Here is an 8,201-nt window from a genome sequence, read left to right as displayed (position 1 = left end):
CCCACCCCCGGCAAACTGGGACGGAGTAACATCTGCCTGTAGCTGGCTGGAGTTCCCGTGTGCTCTGAGCTTTCTGTCCACGGGCCGGGAATCATGGCCAGAGTCCTTCAAACCTGGGGAACAGTGGCCTTCACACCATCCCTGCAGCCAGTCCAAGGCAGGCTGCTGCCCATCGGCCCCTGATCGCAGGTGGATGTAGAAGTGATGGTGCTTAGGGAATGCTGACTGTATTTCCCTGACTTTAGCAACGTGGTCATTAAAAAGAGAAAAATAACAAGTCTATGGAAATCCCCTGCACTTGGGAGTTTGCGGTGCTCTGGATTAAATCTTGGCTCTCTAATGTTAAAACTGTGGGCGAGGCGAGGGGCGGTGGCCGAGCAGGGCCAGCGGCGGGGCCGGACGGGGCCGGCCCGGGGGTCCCTTCCCGGCGGGGTCGCAGGCGCGGGACCCGCCCCCGCCCCGCGCGGCCCCTCCTGGCGCGCCCCGCCCGTCGTCGGGGGCTGCGGCCGCTCCCGGCGCTGCCGAGGCTGCCGGGGAGGGACCGACCTGTGCTGGGGGCAAGGGGTTTGTTCCTTGTGTTCGAGGGCGGCAGCGGGAGCGGCGCTGCGGGGCGGGACGGGCGGGAGGTGCCGGGTGAGGGCGGGGAAGCCGCGGCGGGGCCCGGGGGCTGCAGCTCTCTGGCTTCCCGACTCGCTTTGCAGACATTTGCCACCTTCAGAGGAGGCACAAATCCCCGCGGAGCTGATCAAGGGGTGCGGGGAGTGCAGGGAGATGCGGCGGGGCTGTGGCCAGGGGAGGGTGTGCGGAGTCCCTCAAAACCCGCACCCAAAACCAGCCCGAAACAACCCCAAAGCCCAGAGCGAAGCGCCGCGGGATCGCGCCGGCCCCGCCCCTCGGCCCGCCCAGGCCCGTCCCCCGGCTCGCGCCGGCCCCGCCCCTAGACCCCCCCAGGCCCGCCGCCCGGCCCCGCCCTGCCCGGCCCCAAGAACGCCGCTGTCCCCGCTCCCCGCCTCGCTCCCCTTGTCCCGGGAGAGCTCCCGGCCGGGCCGTGACCGCGGAGCTCCCACCCGCCTTCTCCCGGCCCCAGCAGCGTTGCCGGGGCTGCGGCGGCGGTGGGAGCCGCGCGGAGGGAACGGGGGGCGGGGCCGCACCGAGGGGCGGGGCCGGGCTGAGCTGCTGGGGCGAGCGGGGCGGGGCCGCAGGGACAGGCGGGCTGGGATTGGGCGGAGGCACTCGAGTGCTGATTGGGCAGCGCTGCCGGCCCGCGCTATAGAAGGGCCGGCGGGGCAAGTGTGGCCGGTTGTGTGTGAGGGCTGAGGGTGCGGCCCCGCTGCTGCCCGGGCTGCCGAGGTGAGAGCACCTTGTCCGCTGGGTTTACGGACTGGGGGAGCTGGGGGGGCGTTTAGGTGCGTGTTGTGCTGGGCAGCGGGGGCCGGGTAAGCCCGTTCCCTGCCGGGTGCCCCGGGGGGAGCCGTGGCGGGCCTGCGGGGCTGGTGCTCTCTGGGTGTCTCGGGTTTTGCTTTGGAATTCCAAACCCTTTCCCCGTGCAGGGTTATGAGGCAAAGACTACTTTAACTTGGTTTTTTTGTGCTGCGTTAATGCTTTTTGCTCGTTCTGTGTCAATTTCCAGCCTCGCTTGTGGTTTCCCCTGGTGCTGGCAGAGTGGAGGCGAGTTGTGCTTTCTGCTCGGAGAGAGAACGGCCTTGGGAAGCTGCTCCATGACCCACAGCTGTGCCGAGCCCGGGAGTCTGTCCAGGTAAGAGCAGGGCTTATACTCCCAGTGAGGAGCTGGGGTTTGCTGTTGGAAGATAGAATATGCCCATGCCTTTAAATGCAAGGACAGGCAGAAGCTGGGAGGGATCCTGAGCAGTTTTGGTGGCATTACAGCAGGTTTAAAAGACCTTGGCTGTGGGGGAAGTGTCCAGGAAAAATTATTCCTTTTTTGCAAGGAGGCAGCTTGCAAGGACAGGGGGGTTACTGTGCTCTCTAGCAAAAATACTCCCCTTGGGATGTCCAGGGTGAGGAAATGTTGGCCATGTGTGGGCTGGAGAAAAGGTGTGTGGGTGCCTTGCGTGTGCAGGAAGGGGGTTCTGGTGCCATTGGAGCTACCAGGGAGCCAAAAAGGGCACAGTTGTCTGAAAAAGGCAAAAAGTCTCAGCCTCTGTTGACATCTGTACCAAAGGAAATGCAAATTTTCCCTTTCTCGTCTGTAGACTTCACAAAGCTCCCAAGAAAGGAAGCTTTAGATTCCTTCCCAGCTTTATGCTAAAGGTTTCCTTCCTCCTGTCTCAGCACCCTTTCTGCTGTTGAGAGAGCACAAGGCAGATGGAGAGGATCCCCAGGCATCTGCAGGCACAAGGGACTCATACAACTGTGATTTTCCTACAGCCCTTGTAAAAGGGACTTCCAGGATACTCTTGGGAATGTGCCAGCTCTCCTGCTGGAGCTTTTCTATGGAATATTTGAACACAAAGGGTAGAACTAAAGTCAGGTCTGTTCTGGAGTATGTTACACTTGTGCAAAACTCCTTTCTTCTGTTCATTTTCTGTTCTGAAAAGCACAGTCTGGAGTTCCTGGGCACTTCCTATTGAGTGATTCCATGAAAATAATTTTGTACTGAAAGGGAAAAGGAGCTGTCTGTGGGAGGTCAGGTGTCCATGATAAAAGCTTTATGCTTTTCAGTCAGTAAAGCCTTAAAATATCTCACGGTGTATAGGAATACCTGGCTTCTAAAGCTCACCAGCTGAGTCTTAGAGGCTTCTTTGAAGAGCTGATTTCAGGCAGGAAAATTACCCCCCCAGGAGGGACTCTGCCTGCTCTCCCGTGGCTCCAAGGGATCTCTGGGCCTTCACGCCGGCACCGAGATTTTCTCGGGAAGGGCCTCAGATCCCCGGACCGCTCTGGGACACAGGCAAGATCCCCCTGCCTTTAGAAATGAGGCCTTCTTGTGGCTTCCTACCTGTACACATTGGTGGGTTCCAAAGAAGGACTCTTGAAATCCCTTTTGGGCTGTCCACTGAAAGCTTGGGACCAAATTGGGCCCCCTGGAGGGACAGTGCTGTTGGTGCCCCCCGGGCTGGGGCACCCCGAGGACTCCAGCGCGCACCGAAAGGATTATTTGGGGAGATCCTCGGGGTGCCCGGCCCTGGGGAGCTCAAAGCAAGGTCCCTGCAATGGATTCAGGCATTCCTGAGAGTATCTCAGGGGTACCTGTCCCTGCTAGACATGGAGCTCTCTAATGGGCTGTAGTTGGGTTCTAAAAGTGGTGCTCCAAGTGCCAAAGAAGTGTGGGATTGGGATTAAGAAATGAGCGGTGATGGTACAATTGGCTGTTTTCTCTTGAATATAACTGTGTGAGCTGCAGGAGTGCAAGGTATGTTCCAGTCCCCAGCATTTGGTTTGCACCTGTCCTGGTCAGACACAGGTCCAGCTTCCTCAGTCCTTAACACAATAGTGTCTAGGGACACTGAACTTATCAGGAGCAGAGTGTCAGTCTTGCCTTGCTGAGCAGCTCCGGGGCCACCAGTGCCTGCATTCAGCACTCTTTAACTGTGTGCTGTGTCCAGTGTTAATTCCCAAGACCCCTTTGCAAAGGTTGTCCTTACAGACTGAGGTGCACAGAGGTTGGGGTGTGGGTGCTGTGGATTCGGTTCGAGGTGGGTCTGTTAGCACATATTCTGATGCCCGTACAGCCACGTCCTAAAGCTTCGTGGGCTGATCTCCCTGCAGCAGTGTCGGAGGGTAGGGCTGAGACATCTGGCACTGACTGGAGCGCAGTAAATGAGAGGGAGTGTGGCTGAGTAGAGCCTGAGCGGAGGCAAGGCAACATCCTCATACAGGTGAGGTTGAGGGGAAGTGAGGGGACTTATGCAGGGTCCTTCCAGAAATGCCTGAAGACTAACATTTCTCATTTTTCTATATATTGAAAAAAATACTACTTTATGTATAAATTGATTTCAAAATAGAACCTTGTAACAACTGCATTATATATAGGATCTTATAGTATAAGAAATTCTGAATATAGATATATAGGGTTGGAAAATATAAATATAAGTTTTATATGTAAAAAACCAAGAAAGGGCGTGAAAGTATGAGAAAATATGCTGAATATGACGGAAATAGAAACGGTGTATTTGGAGGGTTTTTTGTGTCTCAGTGTAACACAGGAAGTCTGAGATCTGGGCTGGGATTTAAACCACTGCTGCCACCTGCTGATGAACACGGAGTACTGCAGTCGTCCCCGAAAAGGAGGTGCCTGGCTCCGCCCCCTCTAGCTCGTCTCCCTCCCCCTGGCCTGTGACTCCACGTGCCTGTGGCTCCACGTGCCCTCACCTCCCATGCGGGGCAGCCCCAGGTGTGGCCAGTGAGGATGATGAGGGGGAGGCCCCGCTGGGTGATCATCTGGGAACACTTTATGTCCGGAGCTTTTGCAGGGGAGCAGCCCATTCCAGGGGAGTCTCTCAGGCAGTGATGGTGAGAGCATCTTGCAGCAGCTGCAGGAAGCCCCTGTGTGTGTCTGGAGATGGATCATGGCTCAAGGAAGGTGCCAAGAGGTGAGCTCTGTGCCAAGAGGCAGTGCAGGAGAGGGCAGCAGTGCATGTGAACAGGTGGGGGAATGTGGGGGTGCAGGGAAGATGCAGCTCGGGCGGGAGGAAGAGCTTAGAGGTTTCTCTTATTGATATGAATATGCAAAACAGAGAGTGAGGTGGAATATAAGCATTGGAGGTGCTTGGGCAGGGGAGCCAGGACTCAGGGGAGGGGATCACTTTGCTGAGAACCCAAAGTTCCAGTAGGCTCTCCCAGGAGCAGTCAAAAGGAGTTTCTACTTTGGGGCTGGTCTCCAAAGGAAGGCACCTGAAACTGCTACTTCTGATAAATTTGTAAGTATGAGAGGCTGTAGGAAGCTCACTGCTGTAACAAGCCAGTAATTTCCACCGATATTTTTGCTATTAAAAACAGTGAGTTTTATTTCCTCTGTGCTCAAAACCTGATGGTATTTGTTAAACTGACTTGCTAAGTTGTGCATTGCTTGATGAACCCTTGCCTCTTTCCCTTTTCCTAGAGAGATAATTGGTCCTGCCTTGGAAGCAAGAGAATGCCCTGCTGTCTGGGGCTTTTACCAGTGTTTTTCCCCCGGCTTATCTTTCATTGAGTCACTTTGACTGGGACAAGCCCCCTTTGAGCCTTAGCTAGTGCCTTGTGTGGTTATTGTCAGCGGAGAGAAGGGGAAGGGCACAACTTTCCAGAGCATTGGTCCATGTCCTCCTCTGTACAAAAGCTCATGTTTAGGAAGTGTGATGTAGTCTTGAACTGCTTTACCCAATATGTAGACTCAGAAATCAGTGGAATAGGTTCCTTACCATGTATCATTAGCATGCTGAAATGCTAAGCTGCTTGAGGCAAGGGTTCTGCAGTGTTCTCAGTAAGAGTAGTCAGGAATGTTCAGTCAGGAGAACAGGGGTTTGCGGGGGAGATACAAGTTGCATCCATGCGCTTTGAAGATTGTCTCGTATTCGTTTGTTTCTGTGAATGATTATTAATGAGAAGTAATGTAATTTAACCATTAAGTCTGCAACTTAGGGGCTGTAATTTTTTCTCTTGACTTTCCATAAAGAATTGTGAAAACCTTTAGCCAAAAATTTCTTGCGAAAACAAAAAAAGAAACAGATGTGCTACTTAAGTTTTCCTTTCGTTCACCCAGATATTCTGCACGATTACAGCTGCAGTCTTTGGCTGCAGGCAGTGACCCTGGGTGGTTTGCCTGAAGAGAAGAGAGACTCTTTCAGCTCTCCCCATCTATCTGGGTGACTTTGGTTAGGGTTTCTTTACCATGTCAGAGGGACAGGGTGTAAAGCAGAGTTGAACAGAACAGAGGCCAGAGGAGCAGAGCAAGAAGGTGGGTCGTCACCTGACATCAGCACAAAGATGTGGCTTTTGGCTCCACGTTTACTCGCTGCGTTAAGGATTTTCTTGGTTTGGTTTGGTTTTTCTTTGTTTTCAGATGCAGAGCCCTCAGCACAGGAGGCTATAGGCACCGGAGGGGAGGTGATCCAGGTGAGTACCTGTGAGCAAGGTGAGCATTGACTCCAGGACAGAACTAGATGGTCTTCTACAGGTGTTGTGGTGAATCTGTGCACATGCTTTGTTTCTTGTGTTTTCCAGGGGTTCTGCCACCTTCTAACAGATAGTCCAATGCTTCAGGGACCCTGTCGGTAAGAGGTCACTGTCGAGGAGAGGTAGGTAGGAGCTCCCACAGGAAAGCCATCCTTTCAGGCAGTATCTCAGTATGTACTTTTGCTTTTGGTTTTTTTTACTTTGCAGAGAAGGTATGCAGTCTCAGAGGGCTGGAGCCACCTGCCAATCAGGTTTGATGGTCTTCAGCTGTCCATGTGAGTAATCTCCTAGTACTGTGAGGGTCATCAATTAAGACTCAACCTCTTCCAGTTGCTGGTGGCATCCAGCCTGCCTTTGGCAATGGAGGAGCATTCAGGTTGAGTTGGGGAGGTAGCGAGGAGGTGCTGGGTGTTTCAGAAACACCACGTAACTTTTTTTACTAACTCACCCAGGTACATGGTGACGGCAGCAACCTATGACTCGAGTCGGAGCCAGTGACCCGAGAACCTCACAGCTTAGGGGACAGTGAGTAGCCAATTGCGGGGTTATCGCCCATGTGCTGCCGAACTCTTGCGTCAGTTTCGATTTTCTTTCTCGAAGCCGACGGAGTCAGTGATCGCAGGACCCTCTGAGCCAGCTGGGCGTCCTTCCTTCCCATCGAAGATGGATTCACACCCCCACCTATGGGAAAGATAAGTGGAGGACTATCACCTGGAGAGGGGATGAGAGCTGGGTCCAGTTTTATGGTTAGGAGGGAGGGATTTTCAAATTAGCATAGGGGAAAGGGTCTACCCTAAGAGGCCCTTGGCACACATAGGAGGAGCAGTTTACTTTTCATCACTGGAGTAGAATGTGCAGGGCAGAGTCGTTCAGGTCTGTGTCGTGTCCTTTGTCCAGTCTGTGTTTTGTGTCTTAGAATTCACAATCACAATTCACAATTGTTGCACCACAGCACTTGTCTGGAAATGTGTCACTGGAGTTTGTGTTTGACCTGGAACTGCTCTGTCCTGCAGTGTAGACTTGAGGATAGGTGGAGTATGAAAGAGACTTGACAGGTAACCTGTGATAGGCTTAGCCATTCAGGGCAGCAGTTCTCCGGTCCTCTGGGAGGCAGCCCCTGCCTCCCAGCGTGTGTGCAGTCACGAGGGTGGGCTTTTCTGGAGACGATGGGAGCGGTACGGCAGGGCCTTTAAGTTAGGTCAGTGTTTGTTTGCGCAGGTTGTCTTCAGACCCCAAATGGCTTGTCTAAAGAGAAGTTAGAATTGCACAGCAGTTAAAGTCCCTCCATTTATATGGCTGACTTTGGTAACTCATTTCTTTGCAGTGTCAGAGAGACTGGATGTAAAGCAGAGATAAAAAGAAGAGGCTGGAGGAGCACAGTCAGAAGGTGGGTTCTCATGTGAGGTCAGAGCCAAGACATGACTTTTGGCCCTAGGTTTACTTGATCATTTGGATGGTTTGGTGGCTTAGTTTTGTGGTTTGGGGTTTTTTTTTAAGATGCGGAGCCCTCTGCCCAGCAGATGATAGGCACCAGAGGGAAGGTGAGCCCGGTGAGCAAGGTGAGCAGTGACTGCAGGACAAAACTAGATGCTCTTTTGTAGGCAGGGTACTTGTGGTGAATCTGCATACATACTTGGTTTTTTGTTTTACAGGCAATGCACCGACATCTAATGTGCAGTCCAACGTGAGGGGGACCCTGCCTGTAAGAGGTCACGGTCAAGGGGTGTCAGACAGAAACTGCCACGGGAGCAGCATACTCTTGGACAGTATCTCAGTACTCAGATTTGCCTCTGGGTTTTTTTTGCAGGAGACGTACGCACCCTCACAGGGCTGAAGCCAACTCACAATGAGGTGACGAATACGGTTTGGTCCTCTCGAGCTGTCCTTGTAGGTAATCTCCGATTATTAAAAGGATCAGCAATGAAGCATTGAGCTTTTTTGATTGCAGGTGCCATCTGGCTAAGCTTTGGGAGCAGATGAACCTTCTAGGTGAGTTGGGGAGGCAGCAGGAGGAGCGGGGATCCACTGCAGCTTTAGAGATGCCCTCTAATTTTGTCTCCCGCTCACTCAGGTATCCCAGAAGATGA

At 53.4% G+C, this 8,201-nt stretch overlaps 2 long non-coding RNA genes across 5 annotated transcripts; both read left to right on the top strand.

Annotated features, from left to right (window-relative positions):
- The first annotated feature begins 1,212 nt into the window (after positions 1–1,212).
- Positions 1,213–2,503, top strand: LOC116799635. Of its 4 annotated transcripts, none has more exons than XR_004361091.1 (3): positions 1,213–1,290; positions 1,631–1,756; positions 2,293–2,503. It is a non-coding gene; the product is annotated as an uncharacterized LOC116799635 (long non-coding RNA). The 4 variants fall into 4 exon arrangements; XR_004361089.1 differs by having other exon boundaries at positions 1,255–1,350; XR_004361092.1 differs by lacking the exon at positions 1,213–1,290 and adding an exon at positions 1,296–1,319.
- A 4,904-nt stretch (positions 2,504–7,407) lies between these two features.
- LOC116799636 lies at positions 7,408–7,883 on the top strand. Its single transcript, XR_004361093.1, has 3 exons — positions 7,408–7,501; positions 7,612–7,673; positions 7,767–7,883. It is a non-coding gene; the product is annotated as an uncharacterized LOC116799636 (long non-coding RNA).
- Positions 7,884–8,201: the final 318 nt, after the last annotated feature.

Source organism: Chiroxiphia lanceolata, chromosome 29 (genome assembly GCF_009829145.1).
Source record: "Chiroxiphia lanceolata isolate bChiLan1 chromosome 29, bChiLan1.pri, whole genome shotgun sequence".
In the NCBI taxonomy this organism is placed as follows: domain Eukaryota; kingdom Metazoa; phylum Chordata; class Aves; order Passeriformes; family Pipridae; genus Chiroxiphia; species Chiroxiphia lanceolata.
This window is presented reverse-complemented; position numbering and strand designations above follow the sequence as displayed.